This window comes from Camelus bactrianus, chromosome 4 (genome assembly GCF_048773025.1).
Source record: "Camelus bactrianus isolate YW-2024 breed Bactrian camel chromosome 4, ASM4877302v1, whole genome shotgun sequence".
Taxonomy (NCBI): Eukaryota; Metazoa; Chordata; class Mammalia; order Artiodactyla; family Camelidae; genus Camelus; species Camelus bactrianus.
In genome coordinates this window covers 43,616,182-43,634,927 of record NC_133542.1, presented here as the reverse complement: position 1 = coordinate 43,634,927, position 18,746 = coordinate 43,616,182, and the positions used below count along the sequence as shown (strand labels likewise).

The window sequence follows — 18,746 nt, the reverse complement described above, 5'->3', positions numbered from 1 at the left end:
GAACTTGAAATGAATGGATCAATTCTATAAAAGAAGCAAATTACATTTCACCTTGACTTTCATCCTTATACAACCTATGCCTTTTTTTCTGCTCTGAGTTATTAGTATGCTACAGTTACTCTCAGCTATTTAAAATTTATTTATTTATTTATTTATTTAGACATGGTTAATGTACCGTATTATCTGTTACAGGTGTACAATATAGTGTGATTCACAAGTTTTAAAGGTTATATTCCACTTATAGTTATTGTAAAATGTTGTCTATATTCCTTGTGTTGTACAATATACCTTGAAGCTTACTTATTTTATACCTGATAGTTTGTATTTCTTAATCCCCTACTCCTACCTTGCCCCTCTTCCATTCCTTTTCCCACAGGTAATCACTAGTTTGTTCTCTGCATCTGTATCCTGTACCTTTTTATAAATGCTTATTATTCTAAGTGTGTTTCATTTGTTTATTAAAGTTATACATTTTTTCAAAGCTCTTTGCTTCTCTCCTCCAATCCTTACATAGCCTCATTGAAGCTCTCACTGGAACAAACTGTGAGATTGGCTATTTCTGCAAATAAGAGGATAGGTTTCTGTTCTGTTTATTGAGCATAGTCCTAAACTGCTATAGGGGAATTTATTTTCAAATATATACTAAATAGTTATATAAGCAAAAGTAATCAATATATGAAAATCAAATATATTATATCTAAAGAATATAATGTGCATAAGGTGTTATAAATAACTATATAATTCTATTTACATATCTGGACTAACCTTTGTACAGTAAAAATTAAGTAGAATTTTAAAATATAAAATAATATAAAAGATTTTTGACAAGCTAAATCAGTTGAAGATACAGTATTTCTTTACTATAGTATGAATCACATTTTTCTCTTTTTGATAGTTGGTGTCTGCTTTTCACTATTAGATTTCTCAAATGACTGTTGAGGCATCAAATGGGTAATAATTAGTTACTGCTTAGGTGTCAACAAATCCTACTTCAGTACTTTCTGTCTGTACAATAGAGAGGAAACCGAAATATTTTTTTCTGTGTCAACATTCTTACTCCTCATACTTCATTAAATCAAGATGATATAAATCCCTGAAGACTGAAGTACAAATTTTAGAGCTGTATTGATTTAACCTTCCCTTTGTAACTATTTCATAGTTCTATAATGTGCAAATGCAGTCACACTTAGAACAAAGAATTGCACTTTCCTGTTAGTATGCAGAGGGAGTAACTGACAGCTTTTATTATACCATTTAGTAAATAATACATATGAAAATGTGTAAGGCTATTTCGTCATTATTATGGATGTCAAGAACTGATGAAACATTGTTTATAAAGGAAGAAATTTGTAGAGAATACTTTAAATGTGTCATTTTCAAACATAAATCCATTTACCTTTTTTAACTTAAAATTTTTTTCTCATTATTTTTTCAAGTTATTTATTGGTTCTTTTCATGTAAGGGGCTTTTTTTTCCATCAGCCTTTTGTTTCTCCCTCATTGACACTGTGAAGAAACTCAGGATTTAAATATGCGGTATTATGGAAACTTCCATATCAGCACACTGTGAAGTCATGGGGGTATAAAAATAAATATATTTCACTGAAGGATCCATTAAGGAAGAAGTATCCTTTCTCATCGAAGGGTTGGGAGTAAGACTGTAAAAATGACAAATATGTTATATCACTGTTTCATGTTTTCTCTTTTTAAGCTTTATGTAAAAATAAAGCCACAGTCAACCCAGAAGATTTTTGTGAATGCTGATATTTCAAGACATAACAAAATTAGTTTTCTGCTGCCATAGATGTGACATCAAAAAGAGAATGATTATTTGTTGTTTCAATACTTACTTTTCTAAGAATAAGGCAGAGAAAATGAATCTATGAATAAGAGCCTAGTATGAGATATCAGTGTGACCTACTCTCATTAAACAAAACATTTGGTCATTACACACACACACACACTCACATGCACAAACACTGTAGGAAAAGAATATTACATACTTACAAACTAGTAATTTTGAGCTCTGAAACAAAAATTCGGTCTACACCAAGGCAAACTGCATTCAGAATTCTAGGAATACAGTGATGAGGTTCACCTGTAGAGAGTTTTGCAAACAGGGGCCAGGGCTTTTCACTAGAGGGCAAACTTTAATCAGTACAGAAAGTCTTCTCAGTATTGAATCTGTGCTGACTTTTCTTATAAAATTTCCCATGAAAACAATAATCCAGATATATAAAAGGAAGGCTAATTATATTCAATTTCTTGGACTTACTCTTTAAGACCAGATAGCTAGTTTTTATTACTGTATCAGTGGGGTGTGATATACGTTATGTGAGAGTTCACATATATTTGTAAGTGGGTGATATTGCACCTTGTGACCTCACTTTAAGTGGGTTTTCTTTTCTTGGAGAAAGTTTGAGCTTTAACATTCCTTGTTTTTCCCTCGTAGTGTTTTCTGTGTAGATTGCCTATCACACATTCAAGTTAGAACACAGGGAAGGTAGTCTACTCACACGTGTTCCTCCAAGCCTACGCCTTTGTCACTCTACATGTGCATAAAAAACCTTGTCATTTGGGAATCATAGCAATTTTGTGATGTCCGAACCTACTTTTTCTTAATTATTTTCAATTCTTTCCCCCAAACATATTTCCAGGTCCAGCCCTAGCTACCTATTCTCCAGAACTCTTGTAATCTGAAATATGACTGTTAATTTCACCCCACAAGTATTTATTGATCACTTGCAGTGTGCTAGATATGCCCCTTCAAGTTAAGTTTGGGTGTAGAATGACTGGCACCTTAAAGGACAATCTGCTTTACTTATCAGCCCCCTTCCGAAGTTTTAAAAAGTGCCCAGGCATGATGCAGTTACTTACCAGAAGATGTAAGTTACTTTAATTGGGGGGATAAAAAATATTTCATCAAACAAGAAAATCTTTCATCTGAGTTGATTTTTTGTTTAAAGGCGAGTCCCGCGCCCCTCCCCCACATCCGGGGCTGCCCGCGTCTCTCCTCCCGCCTCCCGGAAGCCTCTCTCCTCCCGCCTCCCGGAAGCCGGAAGCCGGGCGCCTGAAGCCTGAAGACGCCAGACGCTGTCTCGCTGCTTCTGCGGCGCTAGTCCTGTACCAGCTCTCCGCAAGAGCCAGTTCCGAAGGCCAAGGTGAGTAAAGGACCGTCGTAGGCTCATGCCTGCCCTGCGGCTTTAGGGAGGGGATTGGTTTGGTTTTCTAGCCACAGGTTTTTTTGGTGGTCCCCGCAGAGCGGGAACCAGGATTTAGGGGCCCCTGCCTGGGGAGCCCAGGGATGAGGGGTTGGAGGCAGCGCCTGACTCTTGAAGGCCTAGGTCAGCATGGAGACCGTGACCTCCACTGAGTGCCAGGCGCTAATAGAGAGCTGCTGGGGTTGGGGCGGGGCGGGGGGGGGTAAGGGGAGCAGGGAGGACGAGTTGACATCTGTGTCCAGAAAGACCTTCTGGCTGCTGTGAGCCTACGTTGGGTGAGGATGACTTTAGCCCCAATTAAAGGCGAGGAAACAAACTCAGAGAAAAGATGAGTGTAGCCTGGGGGAGAGGCTCCTCTCTAAAGAAGCTGACTTCCTGGGGCGCTGCTGCCCGCCCCTCTCGGTGACGCCCAGGGCAGGTTCTAGGGCAGAGCCCCGCTCCTTCCCCACACCAGCACTCCTAGTTTCACCCTGTGGGACGCTTACTGACTGGAGAACTTCATGCCCGCTCCCCATCCCCTCTAGAGGATGTGAATTGTTCCAGGCCCTCATTCCTTAATGAGCACGCAGTGAATTGAGACCCAGGTGAAACTGGCCTTCCGGAGCAATATTCACAGCCTAGGATCTCAGAGCTCTATCGTCTCTTTCGGGGTGGAGGAGGAGACTGGTCTGCTCCAGCCCTTCAGGGCAGCTCTACCGGTTGGCCCTCCTCTAGGGCCAGGCCCTCCAGACAAACCCCACTTGGAAAACACGTCTAGGAGGAGAGGGAGACAAAGCAAGCAAAGGGAACAGAAACACATACTATATCTGTTTTTATTTCATTTATTCAACACTCAAATGAATGTAAACAAAGGTTTATTGAAAACCTTTGTACCAGGCAATTTATAGTCATTTGAGAACTGTGAAGAGTGAAAAAACAGCCTTCAAGGAGCTTACATTTTACTGGGGGAAGTAGGTGACACACAATAAACATATAAATAAATAACTTGTGTGATATGGTTGGAAGGTTGTAAGCCCTTTTGGAAAAAAAAAAAATTAGATGAGGATGTGATCAGTAGTGCTGGTGGGCAGTTTTAAGGGATGACCATGGGATGATAAGGATAGACATTGTACAGGTGAGATCTTAGCTGAGTCTTGAAAGAAGAGAGAACTAGCCAAGCAGATATTTGGGAAAGGTCCCTCCAGGTAGGAGAAACATCTAAAGCAAATTGGAAATCAGTTTGAAAGCCAGTGCCATTATGGAGCTACTGAGTCAAGTAAGGGAGGAAACAAATCGTATAAAGCCATTTTTTTGGGGGGGGCCTTTTTAAAATTGAAGTATAGCTGATGTACAATATCATATATGTTACAGGTATAAAATGAGGGCATAGTGAGTCACAATTTTTAAAGGTTACACTCCACTTATAGTTATTCTGGTCTATTTATATAATGGAATACTATTCAGCCATAAAAACCAACAACATAACGCCATTTGCAGCAACATGGATGTTCCTGGAGAATGTCATTCTAAGTGAAATAAGCCAGAAAGAGAAAGAAAAATACCATATGAGATCGTTCATATGTGGAATCTAAAAACAAAACAAAACATAAATACAAAACAGAAACAGACTCATAGACATAGAATACAAACTTGTGGTTGCCAAGGGGGTGGGGGGTAGGAAGGGACAGACTGGAATTTCAAAATGTAGAATAGGTAAACAAGATTATACTGTGTAGCACAGGGAAATACATACAAGATCTTACGGTAGCTCACAGAGAAAAAAATGTGACTATATATATGTTCATGTATAACTGAAAAATTGTGCTCTACACTGGAATTTGACACAACATTGTAAAATGATAACTCAATTAAAAAATGTTAAAAAGAAATAAACTCAGAGCCTAATATTAATATCACACACACAAAAAGTAAAATATTGGCTGCATTCCCTGGGCTGTACAATAAATCTTGTAGCTTATTTATTTTATACATGGTAGTTTTTACCTCTTAATCCCATCTCCTTAAACTGTGCCTTTCCCCTTCCATCTCCCCACTGATAGCCACTAGTTTGTTCTCTTTATCTGTGGATCTGTTTCTTTTTTGATATTCACTAGCTTGATGTATTTTTTAGATTCCACATATAAGTGATATCATACAATATTTCTTTCTCTGATCTATTTCACTTAGCATAATACCCTCCAAATCTATCCATGTTGTTGCAAATGGCAAAATTTCATTCTTTTTTATGGCTGAGTAGTTTTCCATTGTGTGTGTGTGTGTGTGTGTATATGTATATACACACACACATCTTTACAGTACATGAAAAGATGCTCAACATCACTGATCATCAGGGAAATGCAAATTACAACTTCAGTGAGGTAATAACTCACACCTGTCAGAATGGCTGTCATCAAGAACACAAGTAACAGATGTTGGCAAGGATGTGGAGAAAAGGGAGGCCTCTTACACTGTTGGTGGGAAAGTAAATTGGTGTAGCCACTATGGAAAACTGTATAGAGGTTTCTCAAAAAACTAAAAACAGAACTACCATATGACCTAGCAATTCTACTCCTGGGTATATATTCAAAAGAAACAAAAACACTAATTTGAAAAGATACATGCACCCTAATATTCATAGCCACATTATTTATAATTGCCAAGATATGGAAGTAACCTAAGTGTCCATCAAGAGATGAATGGATATAGGGCTATTGACCGATCTGACTCATGGTTGAAAAGATTGGTTTAGCTGTTGTGCTAAGAATAGACCGTCAAGAGGGAAGGGCAGAAGCAGCATAGAAGGAAAGAGGCTTGCATATCCAAATGGGAGATGATGGTGACTCAGACTTGGGTAGTTAACAGTGCAGGTAGAGTGATCACATTCTGGATATTTTGAATATATCCAAAGTTCTAGACAATGCAGTATGAAAGAAAATGAGAAGCCAAAGATGTCACAGTTTTGACCTAAACAGTGGTGAAGATGGAATCACTATCAAGAAAAAAATTAAAGAATGCAAGGGAGTAGGTTTGTATGGGGTGAGATCAGGAGTTCAGTGGAGAAATAAAGAAATCAGCTGGATGAGTCTGGACTTCTAGAGGGAGGTCTGGACTAGACATATGGCTTTATGAGTCATTAGCATATAGAAGATAATTGAAAGGCAGTCAGGTTGGATGAGATCACCAGAGGGAGTGAGTGTTGATAGAGACAAGATGTTTGTTTACCCTAACAGTAGGAGGATGAGGAGAAGAGACTTCTCTAAAGAAGATGGAGAAGGTGAAGCACAGGAAAAACCAAGACATTGTTTTGTCCTCAAAGGCAAATTAAGAAGGAGGAAGGAATGACCAACTGATGGTAAATGCTGATGGGTCAAGGAAGGAGAGGACTGAGAATTAAACATTCAGAAAATAGTGTTTGTGGGGGTCAAATAAAAGCCTTTAAGTAAATTAGTTTCTTTTTCCATATAAATACCAGAATCTTTCATGAGGCAATAACTCTATAATTATTAAAAACACATCTTTAGAATGAGATGGACCTGGACTTGAGTCCCAGCTCTGCACCCATAAGTTTGTAACTTTGGGATGATAACTTAACCTTCATGAACTTCAGTTTCCTCATCTGTAGAAAGTGGTAGTAATATCTACATCATAAAGTGTTTGGAGGGATTAAATATTTAAGTGCTGGTCATCTTCCTGACATTTGTTGAGTGCTAATAAATAGAAGTTGTTATGATTATTGTAATTATAGTTTTAATTATCGTTAAGCCTAGTAGTAAAGGCTGCCTTAAATGTGATCCTTAAATGTGATCCTCTTCATCCCATTTGTTCACTATGGTCTCCTGTGGTCTTTATGGTCCAGTCAGAGTTACTGCTCATGATTGCCAGAATATTCTCTGTGCTTTTTCTTTCCCATTGTTAGACCATGTGTTTTCATCAAGTTAGAATACCTTCCACCGATCTTTTCCTATCAGGAGCCTGCCCCATTCTTCAAACCCTTGCTCAGATCCCTGAGTAAGAGGGTCCAGAAGAGGTCCAAATCTTCTCTGACCCCAGAGGATGAGGGCAGGGGATGTGGTCAGAATGACTTCTGCACTGTATACCCCTAGATTATGGTCTTCTCTGTAGTGACTCTAGCTAGGGTGGGCAGAAGCTAAGGTCTGCTCTGGATGAAGAGAACAACTCTTACTGATGTAGTTTCAATCATCTTCCCATACTCTCTCCTCCCTTGAAGGATGCTACAGAAACCAGGATTAGATTAAGCTTGTGAAGGTATCTACTACAGTGAATGGCCTACCAGATACTTGAGACATGGCACATGTCTAGAGAAGACCACTACCTTATTATTATGAGAAGCACATAAGAGATGCTATAGCATGTTGGCAATTGACAGCTCTGTTCTCTGTCAGATCGAGTTTCATATCCTATTTCTGTAGTTTCTTAGAAGCTGTTATCTTGGACAAGTTATTTAACTTTCCTGAAGTCCAGTTTATTCATCTAAGTACATAATCATAGTTCATTAAAATTTGACAATATGTATATGATTACAGTATCTGTATGCAACAGGCACTAAATAAGCAGTGATCGTACAAGTACATGTTGTATGGCAGTTTACAAAGCATGTTTATATAAAAGTAATTTGTGAGAAAGATGAGCTCTGTCTCCATTAAATGTCCTAGTAAACCTACTGACTTCTGAGCTGTCTCCTCTTTATGCCTTGTGCTGTCCATGGCAGGAGATAGTTTTATATTCATATTTTTGTCCCAGGGTCGGGTAGAGTCCATGTAGCATGGCAAACCTTTAGTGTTTTTTAAATTGAGCTTTAAAGACGTTCAGTGACTTTTTCAAGATCCCTCAAGCAAGAAAGGTGCCAATCAATGTGGGATTCATACAAGTCATCAAGTCCAATGAGCTTTCTACTCTGATTTTCCAGTGGATGGTATATCTGGTTGTAATATCATGTCCGCTGGTGGTCCAGACCTTAAATAAATTTATCATTTGTTAGATATGATTTTATTTCAGCTAGAAATTTCCATTATTTTAGCTCTAGGATTCTAATTATTTATGAGGTGTTAATGTGGGGATTAGGAGTCGGGGGAAGGCGATTAAAGGCCTTAGAATCTGTAGTGCCCTGGTAGAGGCGATCCCTTCTGTAGAGGGAAGACTGCATTTGGATTGGTGTTTGGCTTCAGGTGTTGGTAGTTCACTTTTCTGGCTCATGGCTAAGTATTTCTAAGGCATAATTACTGAAGTAGACACTCTGTACATTGGTTGTGACAAGGACAGTGTTTGCAAGCCTTTAGTTTATGCGTTTTGAGATCAGAAGTTCTGTAGGTCTCATTTGAATGTTTATCTCTAGAGAAATCCTTTCCATTAATTGGTTTATACTTTCCTCAGTGAATATCTGTTGAGAAATGTAAATGTTAAATGACTCACTTTCATCCCAGAAAACGTTTTCCACATTTTAGAATGAAACATCATAAATAAGGATCAACAGCTTTTTTGCTTTTTTCCTGATAATCAAAGCCAGACTTCAGTAACATGGCATTCTGGAAAACCACTACATTCCTTGATGAGTCTATTTCACAAGCTCCCCAATTAATATGAAGTCATTAAAATGATCTGGAGAGAATATTGTGGTTCAAAATGAGAGAAGCTGAAGCGTAAGATAGAGTAGAGTTTAAATTGTATGTAAAGACTCTGAACTACTTGAAAGGTACAATATACAAACTATTGTCAAATTGTGGTTTCGGGTCTTACATTTAAGTCTTAAATCCATTTTGAATTTATTTTTGTGTATGGTGTATAATCTATACAAATATCAAATCACCATGTTGTACCCATGAAACTAATATAATAATGTAAGTCAACCATTACTTCAATTAAAAAATGACTGTGTCTAATGTGGGGTTTGTGTGTAGCTCAGCGAAGACCAGTGAAGAATTCTGAAATTGTGATTCAGTCAAATGATGGCAAATAGGTTTTCACTTGTGAATCACTTCAGAATGAAAAATACTCAGGAGTATTTTTTTTTTTTTAAAAGACCTTAAAGCTGCTCCTGTCTTCGTTGGGGAGATTGCTAGGGGTAAGCAGCGGTGTGTATACTGTGAGTGCAGTAGGGAGGAGTGACCACATGCATCCTTCCTCTTTGCTTTGTGGACCTGGGCAAAGCCTTAGGTTAATCCTGGAGAGAATGTGAATCCATTTCATTACTTTCAGATTTTTAAAAAATATACTCTCGATATGTCCTCAACAAATCCCAGATAATTCATCTGAACTGTCTCCTTTTTAGATTAAATCTGAGGCAGATATCTGCAATATGTTAACTAAGTGGGGAGGGAGTAGATTAAAGATGCTTCAGGTTCTTGAGTTATCTCTTCTAGAACTTACTGACAAGAGGAGCAAACTTGGGCAGGTTTCTGTAGCTCTCTCTTCAAGGGACCCCTTTGGCATCTGGTGAAACATTTAGCTCTATGTGGTGTTTGGGCATCTCCAAATGAAACACCAAATGCAAATATTACAAGTCAATCAAGAAATATATATTATATATATATATATATTTATCATTTGGTTTGAAATGGTGAGTAAAGACTAGGCATTGCCTGCACTCTAGAACTTACTCCTCTGTTGAGGGACTATTGACTGAATAACATAAGAATTTATAAAACATTGTCAGTGAATGTGTATTATTTCAAACTTACGTGCATAAAGCATTATTAAGTGGTTTTGAGCATGTTTTCAGGAAGGCATCTGTAATCCATTATTGCTTCTTGCCTGGTTTTTGCATTTACAGCTAATAACATGAAGAAAAAAAAAGTATGCCAGGAAATAAACACTCCCCCCCCCGGCCCCACTTTTTGGTAACAGTTTTCTCCCTATTTGGGTCTTTTGATTCATCAAGTTAATCTCAAAATCATTATAGTAATGAGTTCCAAATAAAGATCTATTGACGTGTGACAGACACAGTGAACACAGTAGATGAATTGAAACCTGACTCAGAGGATAAGAAATTTGTTTTAAACATTTCCTGCCTTCCCACCGCATGTACGTCAGCCTCTTGGTAATTTTGAAGATGAATTCAGCTGTATGTACTAGACAAAAATATCTTTTCCCCTACTTTCCCAGGATTAAAGCATTTGGTTTTAACAGGAACTTCAGAATTAATCTTTGTGTCCTTTCTTATCTTTTCTTGCTCCACTGAGCTTTTTAAACATAAATGCCCTGAGGCAGCACACCACTCATCTTAAAACACTGGAGGCTCCGAACATGACAATCACAGGGTTCTCTTTACCACCAACTATTGGAAACAAATTGCAGGCCTCTGTCTCTTTCTTGCCCTCAGTAGGGAAAAAACACCCCCTCAGTGCTCCCCAGCCACCCTGCCTGTCCTGATTGAATCTCCACATCTTGCTTCTCTGTCAGTGGGGTCCTGGGCCATGTGTTCAGGTTGTAACACCTAGTGTTTAACTAGGAGAAGCATGACTTACTCTAATTGCTTGGGAACAAAACAAACAAAAACCTTCCACTGAAGTAGATCCCAGAAGTGGATCTGTTGGCTTTTTGTACCAGGAAGGCAAAAATCCAGCACAGGTGCTCAGAGCAAAGGATTCATTCCCATTCTTCATCCTGTAGCAGAAAGTAGTGGTGCTATTTAGTATATGGTTTCGTTTTACAAAGTTTTAGGAAATGAATCTCTTCATCACCACCCTCACCCAACACACATGTTAAAGCAAAAAGAAAGTCCAGTTAGATACATATGTTTTATAAATCAGACAGTAGAGAATAATAGGGCCATTTTGAAAGCGGCATTTTTGAAGAATAATTGTCAAATGGTAAAATGTGTTATGATGATTCATCTACATGATAAGAGGCTCTCAGCAGTTCTCCAAGGTGAAATTTGCAAAAAAAAAAAAAATTGTTAGGGTCTGACAGTTCTTTCCTAATGCTAATATGGAATTAACATTAGACTGTGCCCCTGAATGCCCTTCCTCCAGGAAGACATCTTTGGCCTGTCATTTAAGTTCATAGACTCTAACATCTGGAGCCTGTTTAAACACCTAATCTCAATTTTTCCAGTTCCCTGTTTGGCAGGCAGAGTTCTAAAAATGCTCCCCAAGATTTTGCATTCTAATTTCTGGAACCTGTGAATATGATGAGAGATCATTCCTATATAAGATTATGTTATGTGGCACAGTTGACCTTGAGATAGATTATCCAGGTAAACTTTATCTAATTATTTAGAATCCCTTTAAATTTTTTTTTTTTTTTTTTTTTTTTTTACAACTGATAGGAAAATGAAAAGTTAACGTTGATGCTCTCTTGCTGGTTATGATGGAGGGTACACATGCCAGTGAATACAAGCAGCCTTTAGGAGCTGAGTGCCTCTAGCCCCCTCCACCCCCACCTCCCTGAGGCTAATGGCCAGCTAGGAAAGGATTATCTAGTCTGACACCCACAAGGAACTGAATTTGCCAACATTTTTAAGGCACTTGGAAACAGATATTTTTCCGAGGTGCCTATGTAAGAACATATTTGGGTGACCTTGATTTTGGTCTTTTGAGGATATAACCTAGTTGCACCCTCTGGGTTTCCAGCTACAAAACTGTGAGCTAATAAATGGATGTTATTTTAAGCTGCTAAGTTTGTAGTAATTTGTTACATAGCACGTAGGTATACCCTACCTTCCTTATTGACACCCAAGTCTTGCTGAGAATAAATTGGAGCTGAAAAATAAGAATGTTAGGTCCCTGGAGACTTTTATTCCTTTAGATATTTGAGTTTGATGGAAGAGTTTTGGGATTAAAATATGCAAGCTATATAGTCTCTTATTAATGAATGTCCATCATTGTCTTATCAAACATTCAAAAGTAAATTCAATAACTTTTAAGATAGAATAATAGGAGGTTTTATATGCTGAGTAGAAAAGGAACCCCATCTCATAAACACAGTGTGCTTCTCTTTGTACCTGGTAGTAACTGATAGGAATGAGAGAGAATTAGGCTCTTGGCCTTAGTGAGACTGAAGTATTAAAAAGAGAACATCACAGCCATTTACTTCTCAACATTAGAGATTATTAACACGTTTAGAGGAAGTTCATTTTACAGTAATACACTTTGCTACATCATTTAATATTTGATTCATTTGGATTTATCTTTAGGGAAATAGTGAAGTATTTAGCATAAATTGTAACTTTACTGTACGATAAAATGTGAATGTTTTATGGAAGCACACCCAGTAAAGTAGGCTTTATTGGGTGGGTACATTCAAGTTCAGCAATAGAGCAAAGGGATGTGTAATGATCATATAAAGTCTTGGTAGGAGTATAAATTTAATTCTTTTTTAATATGGGAATGGATTTTAGTGTTTAATTTATAAATGTGGCTAATTAGTCTTATTTATGGATATATGTGTATATCTATTGATATATAAAAGCTTCTGTACAAGACCCTGCAAAATGAAACTTGCCTGACTAATGGATGTTTAGAGAATATTCTGACTAATTGAGTTTTCTATTTGAATTCTGGCCATGATAATTGAAAATCTTTCTCAAGTATACTATTCTGCTTTCTTGCCTTAATAGGTATACTATCCTGAAACTAAACATATTTTGAGTTCTCATAGATTCAAAGTAGTTACTAACTCAAGGGTTAATGTCAACAATTTGAAGTCATTCATACATTAAAGTATTTGTTTTTAGAGTAAATTCATAGGTATTTATCTGAACTTTTTCATGTACCATCAGAAATTTTCTCTTAAAGTAGAATGAAGAGTAATAAAGAGTTGTGTGAAAGTTTCTTTGATTTTGCTTCCAGGTAACTGAGGGGCATTTGTGGGTGTGTGCATAAATAATTATGTTTACAATCCATAAAACTGTAGGAAAATAGAAATACAAAGAGAAAAATACAAAAATCATGCATGATCTCACCTCACTGTTTATCTCTTGGGATATATTCTTTTAAGTTTTTTTTAGTTGATGCAATAATATTAAATGCAGTTATATTGAATATACTACATTAATTATGTTAAATATTAAGCAATAATTATATCAAATTATAATTATATTTAATATAATGTTAAATAAGTATAAAATGCTTATGCCAGTACCTAAATTTAAAGAACTGTTTGCAGTGTGGACCTCATATAGGAAAGATGAAGAGATCAGTCTTTAAGAGAGAGGTGATGGAAAGGGTAGAGTGTTAGAACTTCAAAGGCAAATAAATGTAGGCTACCTCTTTCTAATGGAAAAGAGAAGTGACCGAGTAATGGGTAATTTAGAAGGTGTTTATATTAGTCTTGGAATGTCGTCACAGAGGCAAATATACACACATACTCAGACACATGTATATCCCCCCTGGACCTGGTGGGTGGTAGTAAGAAAACACTGGGTTACTGAAAATAAACCGCAAATTCCATCATTGATGAGTAATTGAGGGTGACTCTCTTCTCAACAATGCACAATCTGTTCGAGTCCTTGACATTCAAAGAAACCAGTGTTACTGCACATGGAGAGAAATTTTCTGGTGTACTGAGGGATGTCTTTTCTTTCCCTGTTGGTTAATCATACAATTTTAGAACTGGATGAAATCTTAAAAATATTTTAATACTACCTCATTTAATGAAGGAGAATAATAAAATTCAGGGAGTTAAATTGCCATGTTGAGAATCATTAAACCTTTTTTATAATGGTCAACAAACTTTTTTTTTGATGTATGTATTTTTTTAATTTATAGTTTACAATGTGTCAATTTCTGGTGTACAGCATAATGCCTTAGTCATACATGAACATACATATATTCATTTTCATATTTTTCACCATAAGTTACTACAAGATACTGAATGTAGTTTCCTGTGCTATACAGTATGGACTTGTTGTTTATCTATTTTACATATATTAGTATCTGCAAATCTCGAACTCCCTGTTTATCCCTTCCCTCCCCCTACCCCTAAGTTTTATTTCTATGACTGGGAGTCTGTTTCTGTTTTGTAAATAAGTTCATTTGTCTTTTTTTTTAGATTCCTCATACAAGTAATATCATACGGTATTTTTCTTTCTCTTTCTGGCTTACTTAGAATGACAATGTCCAGGTCCATCCATGTTGCTGCAAATGGCATCGTTTTATTCTTTTTTTATGGCTGAGTTGTATTCCATTGTATAAATATACTACAACTTCTTTATCCAGTCATCTGTCCATGGACATTTAGGTCATTTCCATATCTCAGCTATTGTAAATAGTGCTGCTATGAACATTGGGGTGCATGTATCTTTTTGAATTAAGGTTCCTTCTGGATATATGCTCAGGAGTTGAATATTGAATCATATTGTAAGTCTATTTTTAGTCTTTTGAGAAATCTCCATACTGTTTTCCCTAATGGCTGCACCAAACTACATTCCCACCAACAATGTAGGAGGGTTCCCTTTTCTCCACAGCCTCTCCAGCATTTATCATTTATGGACTTTTGAATGATGGCTATTCTGACTGGTGTGAGGTGATACCTCATTTTAGTTTTGATTTGTATTTCTCTGATAATTAGCGGTATTGAGCATTTTTCCATTTGCCTCTTGGTCATTTGTATGTCTTCATTGGAGAATTGCTTGTTTAGAGGTCTGCCCATTTTTGGATTGGGTTGTTTGTTTTTCTATTATTAGATTGTATGAGCTGTTTATATATTCTGGAAATTAAGCCCTTGTCAGTCTCATTGTTTGCAAATATTTTCTCCCATTCCATTGATTGTCTTTTTGTTTTGCTTATGTTTTCCTTTGCTGTGCAAAAGCTTGTAAGTTTAATTAGGTCCCATTTGTTTATTTTTGCTTTTATTTCTATTCCTGGGTAGACTGCCCTAGGAGAACATTGCTAAGATTTATGTCAGAGAAGGTTTTGCTTATGTTTTCTTCTAGGAGGTTTATAGTGTCTTGTCTTACATTTAAGTTTTAAGCCATTTTGAGTTTATTTTTGTGTATGGGTGAGGAAGTGTTCTAACTTCATTGATTTACATGCAGCTGTCCAGTAAGAACTCTTGTCCCTTAATTTTCTTTCCACTCCTTTTCTGAACTACACAATAATATCAATTGATAAATATTTACTGGGGACCTTCGATGTTCAGGAAGATATTTAAATTAGTAATAATAAAAAACATTTATTGCAGTGTCTCTGACATTAAGGCATTTACATGTATGGCTCAATTATAAAACAAATCCATATCCTATTAAGCTAATAACCATATGAATTAGACTAAGAACAATAACAGATACTATGAAAAAGAAGGTACTGGGCTAGAGTCATTAGAAAATATTTTTTTGAAGAAGTGGTAGAGATTTTGGAAGTATTTTTCAGGGTTTGGTGCAGAACTGCCTTGGAAATAGTTATCACAATAATTCTTAGTTTTAAAAATGCTATGTTACTGTTTAAAATTTTATTTCTAATTTTATTTCATTGTAATTACAGAGTATAGTCTGTACAAGTTATACTGTAAAGTTTTTATTAGGATTTTTTTTTTGCTGCATTTGGCAGATACTTCAAGAAAGTTTACTCATATATTTAAATCTTTATTTTTACTTTTCTATAATTTACTTTACTTGGTTTATTTTTCTGTAAGAACTATGGTTCTATTAATATTTTCTTATATTTTTATTAATTTTTGCTTCTTTTTTTTAATGCTTTATTGTAAGCACATCAGTGTCACTGACTTTTGTATCTTCATGCTGGTTTTTACCTACTTAATTACTATCAAATGATCTTATTTCCCTTAATGATTTTTTCTCTTAAATTTCTTTTTATCTGAAGTTAATTTGCTCATTTTCCTTTTTTTTTTTTGGCCCCTGATCTTTATTCAGTCTTTTTCTGTCTTTTCAGCTTAGGTGTACTTTTTCAAAGTACCTTGTAGCTTTTTAATATTTTTTGGTAACAGCTTTATTGAGATATAATTCATATACCTTACACTTCACTGAAGTATAAAATTTAATGGGTTTTAGTATATTAAGAGTTGCACAGTTATCACTGCAATTTTAGAAGAGTTTCATCACCTCAAAACAAAATCCTGTACCCATTAGTCATCACCTCTCACTCACTGTATCCCTCGACCCCAGCCCTAATCAATCACTAATTTACTTTCTGTCTATAGATTTGTCTCTTCTGGACATTTCTTATAAATGGAATCATATAAGACACGGCCTTTGTGTCTGGCTTCTTTTCATTTAGCATAACGTTTTCAAGGTTTTTACATGTTTCAAGCATCTGTTGGGACTTCATTTCTTTCTTTGATTGGATAATATTCCATTGCATGCTTATATCACATTTCTTTTATCCATTCATCACCTGATGGACATTTGGGTTATTTCCACTTTTTAGCCATTATGAATAATGCTGCCATAAACGTTCGTGTACAAGTTTTTGTGTGGAAATGTGTTTTCATTTCTTTTGTGTATATGCCTTGGAGTGCGATTGTTGGGTCAGATGGGAAGTCTATGTTCTTTTTTTTTTTTTTTTTTTTCTTCTTTTTTTGAGGAACTGCCAGATTGTTTTCCAAAGTGAATGTATCATTTTACATCCCACCAGCGGTCTATGAGGGTTCCAGTTTTTCCATACCCTTTCCATACCCATGTTATCTCTTTTTTATTATAGTCATCCTAGTAAGTGTGAAATAGTATCTTGTGGTTTTGATTTGCATTTCCCTGAAAATTAATGATGTTGAACTTATTTTCATGAGCATGTTGCCTTGCACTTGCGCAGTATCTTTTCTTTAGGAAAAATGTCTGTTGGGTTTTATGAGAGTCATTACTTTTTAAGACAGAAGATCGAGCTCTTTACATTCATTGACTAAACCAATTTTTTTTTTTTTACATAAAATTGAAGAACAGGCAGTTTACAATTATCAATTTTTGGTGTGCAGCATACTATTTCAGTCATACATATACATACATATATTTGTTTTCTTATTTTTTTCATTGTAGGTTACTACAAGATATTAAATATAGTTCCCTTTGCTATACAGAAAAAACTTAAAGTTGCAATATTTGTTCCTTTGTCTTTTGATGTTTTCTATTTTTTGATATTTTACTATATGAACTTATTTAACTTTTCCAAATGATTTGATGGTTATGAATACTAGTTTCAACCATCTGTTGGTTCTATTTAAAACCTGTAAAATCTTTTACTTACTCATCTTTGGTTATTAAAACAAGATGAAAATTCAGAAGTATCTTCTGAGTCCCACTCAGGCAAAATGAGGCATTTACTAAACTTTTACTTCCACTTTTCTTTCCATTCCCAGATTATATATATATAGAAGCTTAGATATGAAAACCTTAGATTATCATATAATCATGTTACAAACATCTATTTTGAGGACTATTTTGCATTCAGTTCCCATTTATTATTACTCAATTCTTTTTTAAATTGGTTTCACTGTGTATTTAAAGTTTTTCAATTTAATTTTTTCTCCTTTATTATCCTATTGTTTTTGGTCCATCATTTAGTCAATTGTTGTATAAAACACAAATTTTTTCAAGAAAGGTATAAATTGGCATATTGGAACACAGGGATAGCTGGAAAAATTTGTTTCTTTCACACATAAATTAGATAGCAATTAGTCTTTTACTTCAAAGATATTGACATATATTAGTGTTTTAGACTGTAAAATTAGCTTGATGATAAAATTGTGATTTTTTTATTGTTATATTTCTTTTTCTTCCCATATGTTTAATGATATTTTTGTTATTCCTATACTCAGTATTTTCCAGAGTATGTTTAAATATAGATTGCTTTTTTGTCATTTTGACTCTTCTTTTCATGACAGTTTTTGTCCTTTAATTTTACAGTTTCTGAAAGTATTTTTAATTATATTATTGATTTGTTTTTATGTCAAAATTGCTCTTTTTTCCCTTAAGCTAAGTTTGAAGTTTTAAACTTTTTTTTTGTTATCTTTCATTTCTATTCCGTTCAATTTTATTATAGTCTGCCAGTATCTACTGAGCATCATTATATACTGGGCTGTGCTGAGAATAGATGATGGACACACATCTTGATCTCCTGAAACTTCAGTGTAGTTGATAAAAACATTAGAGTTGGGGTACATGCAGTGGAAAGGGAAGTACGTGCAGCTCAATAGAGTTTAACATGAGGAACCTTATTTTAGCAATGGGGTAAGGGAAGGCCTTGTAGAGAAAGTAAAAAGTAAGGTGAAACTTAAGGATAGGTACTATTAAGTGATTCAGGGTCATGGTGATATTGACAGTGTGGTGGTGTTTAGGGAGTGCTAAGAGACAGAGGGATTACTCAGGCTGCCTGAAAAAAAACAAAAACAAAATAAAAGAAAATCCAGAAATACCATGCAGCAGGAGTCACCAAACAATAACCTATTGTCTGATTTCATAAATCAAGTTTTATTGGATGATGATCATGCCCATTTGTTCATATATTTGTCTATGGCTCCTTCCATGTGATGATGGCAGAGTTGAATAGTTACACAAGGACCTGATGGCCCATGAAGCCTAAAATTTTATTATCTGGCTCTAGAGAGAAAAATTTTGTCGACTCCTGCTACAGAGGGATGAAAA

General features: G+C 35.7%; 1 long non-coding RNA gene across 7 annotated transcripts in view; it reads left to right on the top strand.

Moving 5' to 3' along the window:
• Positions 1–18,746, top strand: part of LOC123616261 (uncharacterized) — a 556,494-nt gene that overhangs the window by 369,452 nt on the left and 168,296 nt on the right. For all 7 annotated transcript variants that reach the window (XR_012506409.1, XR_012506412.1, XR_012506411.1 and 4 more), the window contains one exon: positions 2,966–3,160. This is a non-coding gene — a long non-coding RNA (uncharacterized LOC123616261). The remainder of the gene's footprint in view (positions 1–2,965; positions 3,161–18,746) is intronic.